Source organism: Geotrypetes seraphini, chromosome 2 (assembly GCF_902459505.1).
Source record: "Geotrypetes seraphini chromosome 2, aGeoSer1.1, whole genome shotgun sequence".
Taxonomy (NCBI): Eukaryota; Metazoa; Chordata; class Amphibia; order Gymnophiona; family Dermophiidae; genus Geotrypetes; species Geotrypetes seraphini.
The window spans coordinates 182,090,908-182,107,997 of NC_047085.1; the positions used below are offsets into that span (position 1 = coordinate 182,090,908).

A 17,090-nucleotide genomic window follows, 5' to 3' on the forward strand; every position below is an offset into this window, starting at 1 on the left:
AGAATCTGCGTTGGTATGAAGACTGCTGTCTATAGGGGCGAGCAGGCGGAGTCTTCTTCTTCGGTTTGATGAGAGTATCCCACCTGGTCTCATGAGCAGAGAGTTTCTGGGTGGTGGAGTCTAGGGACTCTCCGAAAAGTTCATCACCAAGACAAGGTGCGTTAGCCAGGCGGTCTTGGTGGTTAACGTCGAGGTCGGAAACTCTCAGCCAGGCCAGACGTCTCATGGCAACCGCCATGGCCGAAGCTCGAGAGGTGAGCTCGAAAGAATCATAAATAGAGCGCACCATGAATTTGCGGGGTTGGAGCAGACTGGAAATGTGTTGTTGGAAAAGAGGAACCTTACGTTCAGGAAGATACTTTTGTAATGAAGAGAGTTGTTGAACCAGATGCTTCATGTAGAAGGAGAAGTGAAAGGTGTAATTGTTGACTCTTTTCCACCCACCATCCAGGAAACATTCCTTTAGCTCAAGGGTAGGCAATTCCAGTCCTCAAGAGCCAGAGCCAGGTCAGGTTTTCAGGGTATCCACAATAAATATGCATGAGATAGATTTGCATCTCAAGGAGGCAGTGCATGCAAATCCATCTCATACATATTCATTGTGGATATCCTAAAAACCTGGCCTGGTCTGGCTCCGGCTCTTGAGGATCGGAATTGCCTACCCCTGCCTTAGCCAAACAGCAGGATCATCCCTACTGCTGCAAAAACAAGCACTGACCTCATAAGGTTCTTATTAGATTTAAGCTGTGCAGTGCAGGAAAAATTCTAGTGCAAGCCTCATGAGACTTGCAGTGGAGTTCTTTCCTGCATCAGAAGGCTTAAACTTAGTAAAAACAGTGTGTACAAATACAGAACAGAAAAGTGCTTTTTCTTCAGCTGTGGCAGGAACCAGTTCGGGGTACAAAATCCCAGGTCCCAAGGTAACCTAGCATCAAATATTTAAAATTTCTGATAGAAGCCTAATCCAAACCATATATGTTCTGCCACTGTCTCTCTTGTGGAAATCAACCTCAGTTCTTTTACAGATGAAATAACCAACCATCAGCCTGCGACCAAAGAGTTCTTGCTAGGCAGTGTTGGGTCAGAAATTTAAAGAGACACTTTGGGGCAAGCCCATGGAAGACATTGGATATAGAAGTACTGTGAGAAGTCTAAAAATTATCCAATCCAATAGCAACCAAAGTAGAGACTTCAAATAAGAAGCGTGTTCTTTTCTACCTTTTACTAATGCAAAATCACTTTTGCAATTGTATTCAACCATTGTAACCTCCATAAAACTGTCTTGTAAAGTAATCAAAGTATTAAAATAACATCACCTGTATCACTTGCCTCAGATAAGAACATAAAGAGCTGCCAGACCGAGTCAGATCCAAAGGTTTATCTAGCCTAGTATCCCATTTCTAACTGTGGTAAATCCAAGTCACAAGTAAGCACCTGACAGGATACCAAGTAGTAAGGTTCTCTGCTACTTCAGCTACATAAACAGTGGCTTTCCCCAGATCTATGTTAATAGCAATTTCTGTAATTTACCTCCAGGAATCAGTCCAAACTTTTAAGCGCAGCTACATTAAATTACTTTTATCACATCTTCTGGCAATGAGTTTCAATTCTTAGCTATGCATCAAGTTAAAAAAATATTTGCTTGTATTTATTTTAAATGTACTACTATGTAACTTAATGGTATCTCCTCTAGTCTCTGTACTTAAAAAAGAAAAACACTTGTTTCACATTTATTCATTCTACTCAGAATTTTATAGACCTCTATCATTTCTCCTCTCTGCCCTTTCTTTTTCAAGCTGAGGAGCCATAATTTCTTCATTTGAAAAATCATTCCTTACCTAAGATCACTGTGGTTGCCCTTCTCCATTCCTTTTTAAACTGCACTATATATGTATTTTGAGATGCAGTGATCAGAATTTCATGCAATACTCAAGGTGCAGTCTCTCACCATGGAGCAATGCAGAGGCATTATGACATACTTTGTTTTGTTCTCTTTCCCTTGCTTATTATTAACCTTTTCCTATCGTAATAAATTTTATGTTATGCTGGTTCCAATCGTAATTATTTTAGCAAAGTTTTGTATTATTCACCGTTATCATTTACGGCTATTGTAAACACAATGGCCTAATAGATGGGACAAATGATAGGTAGAAGGCGTACTGTATGTCCCATGCCATGGGACATACGATGGCAACGACATTTTTTTGGAATGTCCCGTCATCCGGGACACACGATAGGAAAAGGTTAACAGTCTATTTGTTTTTTTGTGGCCATCAATGAACACAATGATTTTATAAAAAGGATTTGACACACAAGCTCTCTAAGATAATGCACAGTCCAGTGGGTCCAGTGTTCTCCCCGGTACCTTCTGAATGGGTGTACCCCTACCTGATTTTATTGACCACTCAAATACATATGTTAACAGAAAGTTATACCTGTACTCCCTTGCCCCATCCAATTAGCAAAAATTTCTGGGTTAGAAAGGATTCCCAGACTTTTTTTTAATAAGTGACTGTAGTTAATTGTTTATTCCACTACTATTAACTTTTTCCAAGAAGAAATTCAGGATACCTCCCTATCTACAAAATCATGGTCTTATTCAAGTGCAGCTTTAAAGGATTATTTTCCATCCACTAATACTGTCCACATAATTGTGAAAAGTTACCAAAAAGCCTCAGCTGTAGAGCAGCTAAAAATTAATCCGCTTAAGAATGATGGGAGACGCACCCTGGATCAAGTCCCCTAAGTCACACACACAAATACTGACGGGGAAGGGGAATATAATGGAAATATCTTGAGGCACTCCACGCAGGGGAAGTGTTTCCAGCTATGAGAAGTTTTGCACTTAAGTCACCTTTGAAGCTCAAAGAAAAGCTTCATGTCAATGTTAAAACTGATCCACCCACCAATTATATTAACTATTGAACAGAAAACTGCATATAAACACGAACCCTCCCTCAGAAACGCCAACACTGATTGTCCTGGCTGTACAGGGGGGGGGGGGTTACAGTCCCCTCCCCCTCCCCCCAGTAATGCATCCAAGAATATCACATGTATATTGAATAAGGGTAGGTGCTATGTTTTCTTAGTACTGTACTTACTTTTTATGCTTAGGTAATTTTTCAGCTCTCACTACAGTACATGCTCGTCTTTTACAGCATTACTCGGTCTGTGCAGACGGTGCATGCGAGCAAGTACCCTGGATGGAAAAGTGATGGTGGGTGAGGAGTGTCCGCGTGCACATCGATCAAACTTCTACGCAGAGCCCCGGCATGTTGAATTGGGACCCCTGAGTTCACAGACAGGTGGGCAGAATCTATCGCGCTTGTATCTAAAAACCAACTTTTCCGGTGCTTAGGAGTCCGTTGCACTCACTCGAAAGCTACCGAACAAATGCGATGGATACGGCACCGATATCCGCAGAGACACCAAATTGCACACATCCAACTTCCCTCACACTCTCACCCCTCTCTATCACACGCGCTCGGGAACCGGAGGCCAGGTCTCCCGGTGCCTTTCCTCACGCCGCCACCCTCCCTTTCTACAGTCAATTGTCAAACTCCTACCTGAAGTCACTCATCGGCATCAGCAGTCCCACAGCTTGTCCCTGACGTAATTTCTCTTTCCCGGATACGTCCCACCTTGCCGGAACCAGGAAATTGCGTCAGAGGAGAGCCAGACGCCGCTAAATTGAAAACGTTACGTCAGAGGAGGAAGAAAAGCCCCAGGGGGGTCTGCCGCGGGTGATCGCAAAGCCAGGGTGGACGAGAGCTGCGTGGGCTCGAGCTTCCCGGAGACCCAACTACAGCGCCCGAGGTCCTCCGAGACGTCCAAGTGCGCCGCCTCATTTCAGCGCAGTCGCGCAGACCGTCCGTTCGGGCTAAGGCGGCGACTTCTACGTGCGGCCAGACCGCTGCACGTGGAGGTCGCCGCACCCGCGCGCGCCTGTGGATCTGGTGACCTCCGAGGTCGCTGGTCCGTGCACGGCTCAGCGCGTGAGCCAAGCTGTGCCAGTCCGAGCAGAGAACAAGTTCAGCTGTACTGAATTGTTGAAGCTCGCGAGGACTCGGAGGACTTACAGCACATTTCTAATTAATCGGCGGCGGGGGTGGTGTTGCTGCCACCAAAGCGCTAACCAGGAGTTATAAGCTAATCGCATAAAAGGATTTTTTTTTTTTTTTTTGTATTTGAGCTGTTAATGCAAATAATTTTATTCATAGAATGGGGGGCGGTGTTAGGGCATGCTGGGTGGGAGCCAGCATAGGTTATATAGGTAGAACATGAAATGAAGGTGCTCTGAACATAAGCCAGCTAAATAAAAGGTATGCTTTATATGCACGAGTCAATACTATGAGGGCTTTAAAAAAAAAAAAAGTGCTTGGTTTCACGCCCCTCCAGAAAATTGTGAGTCCTGAAAACAAGACTTTGGTGATTATACCTTAGAAACGTTTTTGACGAGCTTGAAGGAAGGCCCTCATAAAGTGTGCAGTTGCAGGAGCTTCATTATACAAGTTTTAATTGAAAATTTAATACATCCAGCTCGAGCATCTTCCTACATGTGGGTCATGCGTGAAATGTAGAGCTGTGGAGGCATCTTATAAACACTGAATGTGGGAATGTCCTGTCATTTTCTTTTTTGGCAATCACTTTGGAAACATTTGAGTGTGATGTATTCCCTACGGTGGGAGGCCTCCTCACATCACAGTCTGTTGGACAAGATGGATGACATAAGAAGGGACTCGTATTTCAGTGTTATTTTTGCGGAAACCATGTTTGCTTGCTAAACGATGTATGATGCTCCTCCAATGGATACACGCTTTGCCTCCCAGGTTGCATCAGTGACGGAATCATATGCATGTCACTGGGCAAGTCACTTAATCCCCCCATTGCCCCAAGTACATTAGATAGGGAAAAATGCTTGAGCACCTGAATAAATTTATGTAAACCATTCTGAGCTCCCCTGGGAGAACAGTATAGAAAATTGCATTAAATAAATAGTGTGAAAAGCTTCAGCCTCTGATAACCAGAGCTGCTATTGTGACATCATAATGCCTCATTCCATTGATGCCTAAGAGCCAACCTCATCAGTGATGTCACAATGGCTTGATTGTCCTATACTTGGCTCACTTTTACTACATTCTGATTTCTAGAGCGGTGCAGTGGTTAAAGTGACAGCCTCAGCACCCTGGGGTTCAAACCCATGCTGCTCCTTGTGACCCTAGACAAGTCACTTAATCCCACAATGCCTCAGGTACATAAGATAGATTGTGAGCCTGCCGGGACAGACAGGGAAAAATGCTTACCTGAATGAGTACCTGAATGAATGTACACCGTTCTGAGCTCCCCTGGTAGAACGGTATAGAAAACTGAATAAATAAAAAAAAATAATAATTCTTACGTTCCTTATTTGGAAAGTTGCTGGCAAAATAGTCAATTGTATTTTTGTGTGCTGCAGTGTCAGGTTGAATGTTAGGCTGATGTTAATGAGCACATTTCTGTGGACTGACACCTGTATTTTCTATACAGACTTGTTATTCTGTACCAAGGACTGCACCTGCAACTTACACACACTCTTGATCACATGGTCTGAAACTTGCTTCTGGTAAATGAAGCTTAATATAGGCCTGTATTTTTCTCCAGCAAAACCTTGGATCCAGCAGGATCCCTTAGCCTAAAAAATCCAAGGTGAAGTACAGAACAGAACTGCATATAATGTCTTGACATCAGTAGTTCATAAGAGTTCCATTGCATGGGGGACAGCGGGCCCTTGGGGGACAGGGAGAGCCCTTCCTCAACTGATGATCCAGTTTTCAAGGAACTTTGGAATTGAGCATCCAAACGGACTGTTGTTAATGATGCAGCAGAATGCGGGATAAGCTTCAATGAAAAATACGATACTTTCACAAAAGATGAAGAACAAAAGCAATTTGTTCTTCGGGTAGTGGCCAGCCACTGAAAGATATTTCCTTCTGCATCAAAGGCGGCTCTTAAGTCATAGACCATTATTTGTCGAGCACACAAGAATTGCAATATACTAGGTTGGGCAACCCCCTAAACTTTGATTTTAAGTAAAATTTTGTGTGGTTTTCATTTTTATATAAAGGAGAATAATTAGTCTTGTGGACAAATAAAATGTATTAATTTTTTTTGGACCACCCTACCTTCTGAGACCATTATGAGATATTTGTTTCATTCTTATCACCAAATTAAAGGGTAATCAATTTATCGTGGATCAACATCCTCCTCGTGGGGTTTTTTTGGTCAATATTTTTATTATATTACTAGTCTTATAGCCCGTTACATTAACGGGTGCTAGAATATGTGTGTGTGAGTCTGTATTTATTTATTTATTTCTCTCTCTCTCTCCTTAGCCTGTTTCTGTATTTCTTTCTTTCTGTCTTTCTTTTTCCTCGGCTATCCACCACCACCCCTTGCTTGCTCCTCCTGTCCATTCTAACGGATGCTAGAATATGTCTTTCTGTCTCTCCCTCCCGCTGTCTGTCTTTCTTTCTGTCTGTCTGTCTCTCTCCCTGGCTCCCTTTGTCTGTCTGTCTTTCTGTCTCTCTTCCTGCCCCTGTGTCCTTCCTTTCTTTCTCCCTCCCGCTGTCTGTCTATCTGTCTTTCTTTGTATGTGTCTCTCTCCCTGCCCCCTATGCATCAGCAGCATTTATTCCCCCCCTCCCTGTGCAGCAGCCACAGCACGTCCTTTCCCCTACCCCCATTTCCCTTCCCGCGTTCTGGCCTGCACATTTTTTTTTTTTAATGCCAGCCTCTACAGCTGAAAATAATCTGGATATTCAGTAGCAGTATTTGATCAGTGGCTGTCTGCTGAATATCTGGATAGAACAGTGAGGTTCCAAAAGCTTAGATATTTAGCTGCGATCGTGATAACTTATCTGGACAGGTTTAGGATTGACTTTGTGCTAGACTATGCTATTTTCCTGATAGTCACCTGGATAACTCATGCGGGCGTAGGTGGCCGGGTCAAAAGCAGGCCTTCCCTTGGTGATCAGGCTCTCGTCTATGGCAATGTGGTTGAGGCCGGACCCCTGGAGGCCGTGAAATTCGTGCCTCTGCACATGCAGGGAATTAAGCCTGCTCTGCACTGTACTTTAGCCTTGTACGTTTCTCTGCACCCTCCAGGCCTCTGTAGCCTTCAAAAATCACCCTTAGGACTCTGGCTTCCTACTGCCAGGGTCCCTGTCACTCCCCACCGCAGCCCTAAAAATAGTATTTTCAGCAATCGGCAACCACCTGTACTTCTGCACCCATTCCCAACCTCCTTGGGCTCTTCAGGCCCTCTGAGGCATACCTTTAATCTTCGGGACCTGGCCACTACTGGACCAGGTCCCCACTAATACTCCAGTGCCGGTTCCCAGACCTATGGCCTTCCAGCCCATGGCCTTTTTTGTCTGCCCTCCACCGACATCCGCCTCAAGTCGCCGCAGCCTGCAGGCACCGACAGCCTCTGCAGCCTGCCCCACTCCCTCCTCGCCATCCCCTCCCCCAGGAAAGCTTTGTGCGTTTCCACCGCGGCTTCAGCAGCCTCCTGTCTGCGGGCCAGCCGCCCATCTGTGCGCACACATCTGCGGGAGGAGGAGGAGGCCAGGGCTCGCAGGGAGGCCGGGGTTGTGCGGAGCAGCAATGGCAGCAGCTCGGCTGTGCAACCAGCGCTAGGCAGAGCCGGGGTCGGGCATGGACCTTGCACCGCCCAGGCCGGCTCCTCACTTCGCTTGTGGAGGCGATCGGCGGCTGGCTGCGGTCCTCGGCCCGCTTTCAAAGTTCATTTTTTAGTTCAAAGCCGACGCCGCAGCTCCTCTCTCGATCCTCGCCTGGTGCGGTTCTAGAGAGAGGAGCCGCGGCAGCAGTTTGAGCTAAAAAATGAACTTTGTCAGGTAATTGCAAGTGTTGAAGCCCGCTGCTAGAGAGAGATGGTGGTAAGCGCGCATGCGCACTCTTGTGGCCACATCCTGACTCAGGGAACATGGGATAAGAGTGCGCATGCGCGCTTAGCATTTTATTATTATAGATTAAACAATAAGAAAAGTTATACAACAACTTTAACATAGGTATGACGAGTTACACAGATATAATAAGTACACAGGTATAATATCGTTACATGAGCATTTGGTAATATGATTAACAACTTATGCAATATAAGTATGATAGTGTGGCATTATAAACTGGCATCACCAGGAAGAAATAGGAATATCACAGTGGCATATTGTAGAGAGAAACTAGCAAGGGCAACATCGATCTATCATTGGGCAGTTTCATGACATTAATACATATCAAAAGTACAAGCTATATCATTATGAGTGAGTCTGATCAGAGGGAAATAATTGAGCTAAGGGAGAAGTCAGATGTGATTTACAGTAACTAATGATTGGGTCCCATATAAACATAAATTTGTGGATTCTATGCATCCTTTTGGCAGTTATGGATTGGAAGAGAGCAATATGATGTTTAGACAGAGTAGAATTAGATCAAACTCACCAAAAAGTATTTTCGCTAAAGATATAGTTTCTTTAATTTAATTGATAAAATTTGGGAAATGAAGTCCCAAATTTGGGACCAATATTTGGATATGATGGGACAGTAATATATCATGTGGTCAAGAGTCCCAACGACCAATTTACAGGACCAACATCTGTTATTTCCTTCCGAGGACAATTTAGAGAGCTTGTTTGGTGTCCAGAATGCCCTATGTCAGGGGTGTCCAACCTTTTGGCTTCCCTGGGCCGCATTAGCCAAAAAAAATGTTTCTGGGGCTGTGCAAACGCTGCAGCAAGACAGGGGAGGGAGCCAGCAAGACGGTAAACACCCAGGGGCAGCAGAGTAAAACACTGCATCGCCCTCGATCAGGGCCGCACAAAATATTTCACTGGGCCGCAGGTTGGACACCCCTGCCCTATATAATAAGAAATAGCAAGATTGCATTATAGCAGAGGGTCTAAGGAGTTTAAATGTATGTAACCAAATGATGTGCCATTGTTCTTCGTCTAACTGTGTTCCTGTTTCTTTACTCCAGATATCTTGAACCCCAGGTGTGCCAGTTAATGATTTTAATTGTAAAGTCTGATACCAGTTGGAAGCTTCACCCCTTTTCTTGCTAAATTTCATACTAAGATCTAATATGGAGGGAGTAGAATCAGTAAGTGTATGGGTAGTACAGAAGTCTGTAATGCAGTGTTTCAGTTGGAGCCAGGAGAAGTATTAGGTCATAAGGAGATGATATTTAGTGGATTTGTTATGTAAGAGTTGTATGAGAGTCCAGATATCTGCTTTTTTCCATAAAGGCCAACGAATGGGTTGACTTTGTATCAGTAATTTGGTTGAGTTCCAGATGGGCATATAGTTAGTAGATAACCAGGGAATTTTCAATTTGCCATCAATATATTTGATTACTTTTGAACTATCTTGTATATGAAGGTGTACCAAAGGTTTTGGGGGTCTATCCAAAAATGGAAAGAGAGCAATCGAGCCAAGTGGAGCCAAGTAGGAATTTCTTCAGATGATCTCGTGGCTATCCATTTCGAACCTTGTCTCATTATAAAGGCAGTGTGATACATTTTGAAGCAAGGAAAGTTAATACCACTTTCAACTCTGGTCCTTTTCAGTTTTTTGAGACTAATTCTCGGGGTTTTGTTGTTCCAAATAAATTTTGTTAGAATAGAGTCAATTTTGGTATAAGTGAGATAGAAAGGTAGCATTCCTAGAATATAATTGATAGCAGGGGTAATCATCATACAGACTGTCTCTATCCTACCCCGCCATGATAATTTTAGTGGCGTCCATTTAGAAGTGAGTTTGTTTGAAAGGTCTAAAAGGAGATCAGAATTATATTTTTGCATATCTGAAATGGTAGCTGCAACTTGAATACCTAAATATTTTATCTTAGTAGTGGAACATTGAAGTCCATGTGATTTAATAATGTGTATAGCTTCGGGACAATTCAGTGGTAGTACTTCAGTTGTAGAGATATTAAGTTTGTAGCCCGAGATTTCAGAGAATTGAGCAATATCTTGTAGTATATGTGGTATAGAGCTAGGGTTAGAATAGAGTAGCACGTCATCGGCATATGCCGACAGTTTGATTTCTAAGGAGTCAAATTTTTCTCTGATGATTAAGGGGTTGGATCTGAATTTAATAAGGAGAGGTTCTATAGCCAAGTTGAAGAGTAAAGGGGAAGCGGACAACCTTGTCTGGTACCACGTTTCGGTTGGAAAGGATCTGAAAATAAACCATTGACATAAAGTTTTGTAGTAGGGATGGTGTACAAAATTTTAATCATATTAATAAGTGTAGGAGGAAATTTAAACCAATGCAGAACAGAAAATAAATAGGACCATTCCATACGGTCAAAAGCTTTTTCTGCATCCAGTGCCATAGCTACCATAGGCGTGGAGGAGAGGGAAGCTTGTGAGATCACATTAATTAATACTCTGGAATTATCGCTGGCAAGCCTACCAACCATGAAACCATTTTGATCTTTTGAGATGAGATATGGTAGAACAGTTTGTATTCTAGAGACTAACAACTTAGCAAAAAAACTTAGCAATCTAACTGTGGTACGTGGGGCATGAAGGGTTAAGTGACTTGCCCAGAGTCACAGGCTGGGATCAACCTCAGGGAGCCGAGGCAGCAGCTCTAACCACTAGGTCACCCCTCCCCTCGGTCTATTGCTCCGTTGGTGGAAGTGATTCAGACACAGTGGTATGTGTCACTTATTTCCAATGACGTACATTGAGGATAGCTTCTGAAGACTGTCGGAAACAGACAATATTTTGAATGATTTTCTGGATAGTCTAGTTAAAATGTCGCAGTATTGTTTTTATGGTTTTAAGCAAGGCATCTGAGGACAGCTATGCGGGTACTTGTATTGAGTAGGATATATTATGGTGATGCACTTTCATGGATATAACTAAGGGTCTGTGTATGTTTAATTTTATGTTCTTAATATTTTTTTATCTGTTTATTGAGCATTGTAAACAAAAGATACATTTAGCATGTAGTTCAAAAGTTCTACAAGTCCATGTACAGCTGGTCAAAGCATCTCCAGATATCTTGTTTATAATCCCCACCAACTCTGCCTCGGTCCTGGTAGTATCAATATATTGAAATTTTTCAAGAAGGTGCACAACTATTGACCCTACACTGGTATATAAGTTTCTTAAATATTAAAGAGCATACTCCTTAGTCCATGTGGCAAATAGTTCAGATATTGTCCCCATCCTGTCAGAAGAGTTCATCATTTATTTGGCATACCCTGGCTGCAGACACTTTTTCAAAGTAGTTACAAATTAGAAATGGAAATATGCCATTGAGTTATGCAGGAGGAGGGGGTGAGGGAGAATCCACCGACCTACAATTAACTAAGAGCACTTCTGGCAATAAGAAAAGCCATCAGGACAGAGAGTTCTCACATCTGTCACAGTCTTTGATGGAACTAAGATGATTAAACAGGAAAATAGCTGATGAAGCAGACACTGGCACGCCTACCATTTTATGCATTCATATACAAATGGCAAATTATTGTCTAGCAGAGTTTCGTCATTGCAGATCACCAACAGTTCAATTCAGCAAGGCTAAACAATCTCAGTTGGCCTCCTCTCTCTGGAAGGTATTGCATACAACTTAAAAGTGCACACCCGGCAATGACAAAAGCCTTAGGACACTCTACTTTTCTTACAATTTCTCCGCAAAAACTCGAAGATCACTTATTTAAAAGGACTTATCAAGGTAACAGCATCTACCACCTAGCTAAGTCCTGCTGAGACAGATGACACCATCCAGTTAGCGCTGAGGTGGTCCATAAAGATATTCAATGGCACTATCTGGCTAGTACCAGGGTGATCCTTAGTTATCCAGCTAGTCCAATCACTCTATCCCAGGAAATTAGCTTAATGCATTTCAGTTCTAAAGAGGGGAAAAAGCCATTAACTTGTTTAAAAAAAATGCAAGTAATGCTACCATAGGCCAACCTGAAATTCTACAAAATAGCTTCCTAAAGTGCTGATGTAATAAGAGCATTCACTGCAGAAGATTATGCAAAATATGAGGGTCATTTCATAAATAATGCACACTATTTTTTTTTTTTATTTACATGTTTTATTTTTTTTCAAGTACAGTAAAACCTTGGATTGCAAGTAACTTGGTTTGCAAGTGTTTTGCAAGACAAGCAAAACATTTTATTAAATTTTAACTTGATATACAAGCAATGTCTTGCAATACAAGTACATATAGTATACAAACATTACAACTGAGCCAATGGTTCTCTCTCTGACGCTGCAAGAGTGTTGTGACTGTTCTAAACAAGCAAAGTCTTGCAATATGAGTACATATACGCGTCACATCATCATAACTGAGCCGATGATTCTTCTATCTCTGACGCTGCAGGAGTGTAGTGACTGTTCTAAATGAGCGAGGTCTTGCAATACAAGTATGTATAGCATTTTGTATTAAAGTTTTTGGGTTGTGAAACGAATCGTCTGAGTTTCCATTATTTCCTATGGGGAAATTCGCTTTGATATATGAGTGTTTTGGATTACAAGCATGCTTCTGGAACGAATTATGTTCGCAAACCAAGGTTTTATAATCCTTCAATATAGTCTCCCTGCTTTGCAATGACTGAATCCCAATGTCCGGGAAGCTTCATTATTCCATCCAAGACATTGTTTTTGTTCAGTTACCGAATGGCTCAGATACCGGCAGAAGAAAGCTCTTCCAGAGATGCAAAACGATGTCCACGCATAGGTTGTTTCAACTTTGGAAAAAGGTTGAAATCTGGTGGACTCATTACTGGACTGTAGGGAGCATGAGGTAACACCTCCCAGCCATATTTGCGTAGTTTTCCAATGATGAGTGGAAAACTCCATCTTCCCCATGACCAAAAAAATTTTAACGAGCTCAATCAAAAGTCAAAAAATGATTTTTGCTTATGATCATGAAGACATCATCATCACAGACAAAGTTCCATGTGGAAGAAGTGTCACAGCAGTATATTGTGATTTTTTTTTCAAAAAATGTGCATAAAAAATGCACAAAACTCGACCTCAGTTGCTCTTGGCTGGGTGACAACGCTCGCCCGCACATAGGGAATGTCGTTATTGAAAAAACTACCTAGGCCTTCATAGTGCCGCTCAACATCCAAAGCTAAACGGGGTGTTTTGGGAGGCGTGTCGAGGGCGGGAGTTGGGCAGGACGTGGGCTGGCTTAGACTTATTCTACCAAAAATGTAAAGAAACACACCACTTATAGAGGTGCTACAACCACCTAAGCTTTTTTACTTATTTTTTACTTTTTAACAAAAATTTCCTTCATAAAAACTTCTTCAGAAAAATTAATATACTGTATTCACTCAGGAAAAAGCCTCAGAGTAGGAGCCCACGCTCAGTCTTATCATAGACTTATCTTTCCGCGTGGTTTTTTCGCTCCGTGGTTCCAGTCATTGGCTAAAAAACCTGAGACTCAATTTTTAATAATAAATAGTTCAAAACGTTTTTATCATAAATATCTTTACAAATTTTTAAATCTTTGAAATAACTACTTTTTTTATATATAGCTGTGGACGCAACACTTCCTTAGTTTGAAAAAACTAGCAACCAAGCACTTATCTCAGCTTTCGTTTTATGTGCTGTCATGCTGTCAAATAATTGCCGCTGCCTGCCAACGTTTCGCGGATATAACATTTAGTCCACTGCTTCAGGGCTAAGGGCAGAAGCATTCAAGCATTGTTCTCAGTGTTCTCGCAGCTGAGAACACTGAGAACAATGCTTGAATGCTTCTGCCCTTAGCCCTGAAGCAGTGGACTAAATGTTATATCCGCGAAACGTTGGCAGGCAGCGGCAATTATTTGACAGCATGACAGCACATAAAACGAACGCTGAGATAAGTGCTTGGTTGCTAGTTTTTTCAAACTAAGGAAGTGTTGCGTCCACAGCTATATATAAAAAAAGTAGTTATTTCAAAGATTTAAAAATTTGTAAAGATATTTATGATAAAAACGTTTTGAACTATTTATTATTAAAAATTGAGTCTCAGGTTTTTTAGCCAATGACTGGAACCACGGAGCGAAAAAACCACGCGGAAAGATAAGTCTATGATAAGACTGAGCGTGGGCTCCTACTCTGAGGCTTTTTCCTGAGTGAATACAGTATATTAATTTTTCTGAAGAAGTTTTTCTGAAGGAAATTTTTGTTAAAAAGTAAAAAATAAGTAAAAAAGCTTAGGTGGTTGTAGCACCTCTATAAGTGGTGTGTTTCTTTACATTTTTGGTAGAATATTCTTTAGAGCCACTTTGGGTGATAGTCTCTGAGTTATTTATTCTGGCTTAGACTTAGTCATACAGCATGAATAACCGAAAGTTATACAGCCCAGGATCGACGGAAATTAGACGTTGTGACTTAGACCATGTAAAACATGGTCTAGGTCACAAAAAACCACCTAAAGTCACCAGATAAGCACTGCAAACACATAACACAGACCCCCACACACTACCCCAGTGATCACCAACCCCCCCCCATAAAAATTTTATTTACAACTTTAAATTTCAGCCTCCAGACCATCATCACCTGGCCGCCTGGCATAGTAAAGCCTAGTTGTCCAGCCCAGAGGCAGCTTAAGTCATCTTGGGGGTGGGTTAGGGACCCATAGAGAGGAGGACCCATGCCCATAAGCCCCTGTAATCACTGCATTGATACTTAAACATGTGCACTGCCCTATACACCCTCAAAACCCTTTTTTACTGGCATATAAGTGGCTCTTGCAGCCATAAGGACTATTGGAGTGATAGATAAGTGGGTCTAGGGGATTCTGGAGGTGGTTTGGGGGGCTTACCATGACCTATAAGGGAGCTGTAGGGAGGAGAAGCCATGGCACCCTTTTTGTGACGTTCACAGCAGTGCCCTGTAAGGTACCCCACTATTTAGGTGGCATGTCTGGGTGTTTAATCCATCACTTTGCAGACCCCTCCCACATCCAATAGGGCTTGTTCTAGGCCAGGGGTCTGCAACCTTTAAGACATAAAGAGCCACTTGGACCCGTTTTCGAAAAGAAAAAAAAACTTGGAGCCGCAAAACCATTATAAAACAAATCTAACACTGCATATATTGTTTCTTATCTTAATGCTATATACAGGATCACTAAATTGAAAATAAAATCATTTTTCCTACCTTTGCTATTTGGTGATTTCATGAGTCTCTGGTTGCACTTTCTTCTTCTGACTGTGCATCCAATCTTTCTTCCTTTCTTTCAGCCTCCTGTATGTTTCCTCTCCTCCAGACCTCATTCTCTCCCCCAACTTTTTCTTTCTGTCTCCCTGTTCCCCCTTCTTTCTGTCTCCGTGCCGTCCCCCAAGCCACTCGGTTTGCTGCCACCGCAATCGGGGAACAACCCCCAAGCCACCGCCGTCCCAAGCTTTCCCTGCAGAAGTGTTGCGCTGACCAGCATTCCGCTCCCTGACGTCAATTCTGACGTAGGAGAGGAAGTTCCGGGCCAACAAGGCATTTCTCCTCATTCCATCCAGCCTGAGCCCCATCTCTCCTTGATCCAGCATTTCCCTTCTGTGTCTGTCAGAATTACCATTCCACCTATTTTCCAGCATCACCCTTCTTTGTGTCCATCTCACCTATATCCCTATCTCACCACTTTTTCAGAATCTTCATTTGTCTCTGTCCTTGTCTTTACCCCATGTTCACCATTTGCCCTTTCAATGTCTTTATCTCCCCCCCCACACACACTTTTTCAGCATGTCTCTATTTCACCTCCTCTTCATGTCCCTTCTGTATCTCTATCCTTATTCAGTAGGTCCTGCTTACCCTTTCTCTTCTTTGTGTCATTATCTCCATTTTCAGCTTTCCCCCTTTTCCTTTGTTACTGCACCCTGTAGCTAGAATCTTTCCACCCTCCCTCCACTCCGGCCCAGCCCAGTATGAAAGATTTCCTTTTGTTTCCCTCCCCTCTCTCTTTCTCTCTCTCTTCTCCTCCCTCACCCACGAGTCCTGCATCTGGCCCTCTCCCTTCTACCTGCACCTGGCAACACCCCCCTGCTCCGCGGCTCTCTTCAGCAACTCGTCAGCAGCAGTGATCAAGACAAGCTGCCGACATCGAGGCCTTCCCTCTACGAGTCCCGCCTTTGTGGAAAAAAGAAGTTGAAACAAGCGGGACTCGCAGAGGGTAGGCCCCGACGTCAGAAGCTGCTGCTGAGTTGCCGAAGAGAGCCGCGGAGCAGGGGATGTGGCCGGAAGCAGGTAGAAGGGAGAGGGAGATAGGAAGGCTGTAGATCTCCGGAGCATGACACCGACCCCGGCCAGGATGATTTCTTTTTCAGGCACCTTACAAGTCTAGCGGCGCGGCGCGGCGGGAAATAGCCATGCTGAGCAGTGAGCTCAGCACTACACAGATGAAAGCCTTGCTTGCTGATTGGTCCGGCGGGGCGGGGCCGCTGGACCAATCAGCAAGCAAGGCTTTCATCTGTGTATGTGCTGAGCTCACTGCTCAGCATGGCTATTTCCCGCCGCGACGCCGGACTTAAGCTGCATGCCTGCGTGACACACTACCGGAGCCGCAGCAAAGGTGGAAAAGAGCCACAGGTTGCCGACCCCCGTTCTAGGCGTTTTGGACTTGGATGGAAATGTGGTATAAAGATGGACGATTTAGCGGCTTGGACGATCAGATCGGCAGGATGTATAATTAGATGATTTTCAAAAGTAAAATAAGATGGACGTCTCTTTCGAAAATGTGTCCTAGGCTCTTTTTAACTTTGGACGACATGCGAGATGGACGTAAACAGACTTAGACATCTCTTTCGATTATGCCCCTCCACACGTACTTGTATTGCAAGACCTCACTCATTTAGAACAGTCACTATACTCCAGCAGCGTCAGAGAGAGAAGACCCATCGGCTCAGTTGTGATGATGTGACGCGTGTATACTGTATGTACTCTTATTGCAAGACTTTGCTTGTCAGAGAGAGAAGAACCGTCAGCTCAGTTGTGATATGTACTTGTATTACTAGACATTGTTTGTATATCAAGTTAAAATTTAATCAAATGTTGCAATCCAAGGTTTTACTGTACAGTACTTGAAAG

The 17,090-nt window shown here is 43.2% G+C and overlaps 1 protein-coding gene across 3 annotated transcripts in view; it reads right to left on the reverse strand.

Annotated features, from left to right (window-relative positions):
* SLC66A2 (solute carrier family 66 member 2) overlaps positions 1 to 4,034 on the reverse strand; it is a 123,707-nt gene extending 119,673 nt beyond the window's left edge. The window contains exon 1 of one of the 3 annotated variants that reach the window (XM_033929780.1): positions 3,567 to 4,034. The gene's annotated coding sequence lies outside the window, so the exon portion shown is untranslated. Of the gene's footprint in view, positions 1 to 3,101; positions 3,393 to 3,566 lie in introns of those variants that run through there. The other 2 variants (XM_033929778.1, XM_033929779.1) reach the window with 2 other exon arrangements.
* Between the last annotated feature and the right edge of the window lie 13,056 nt (positions 4,035 to 17,090).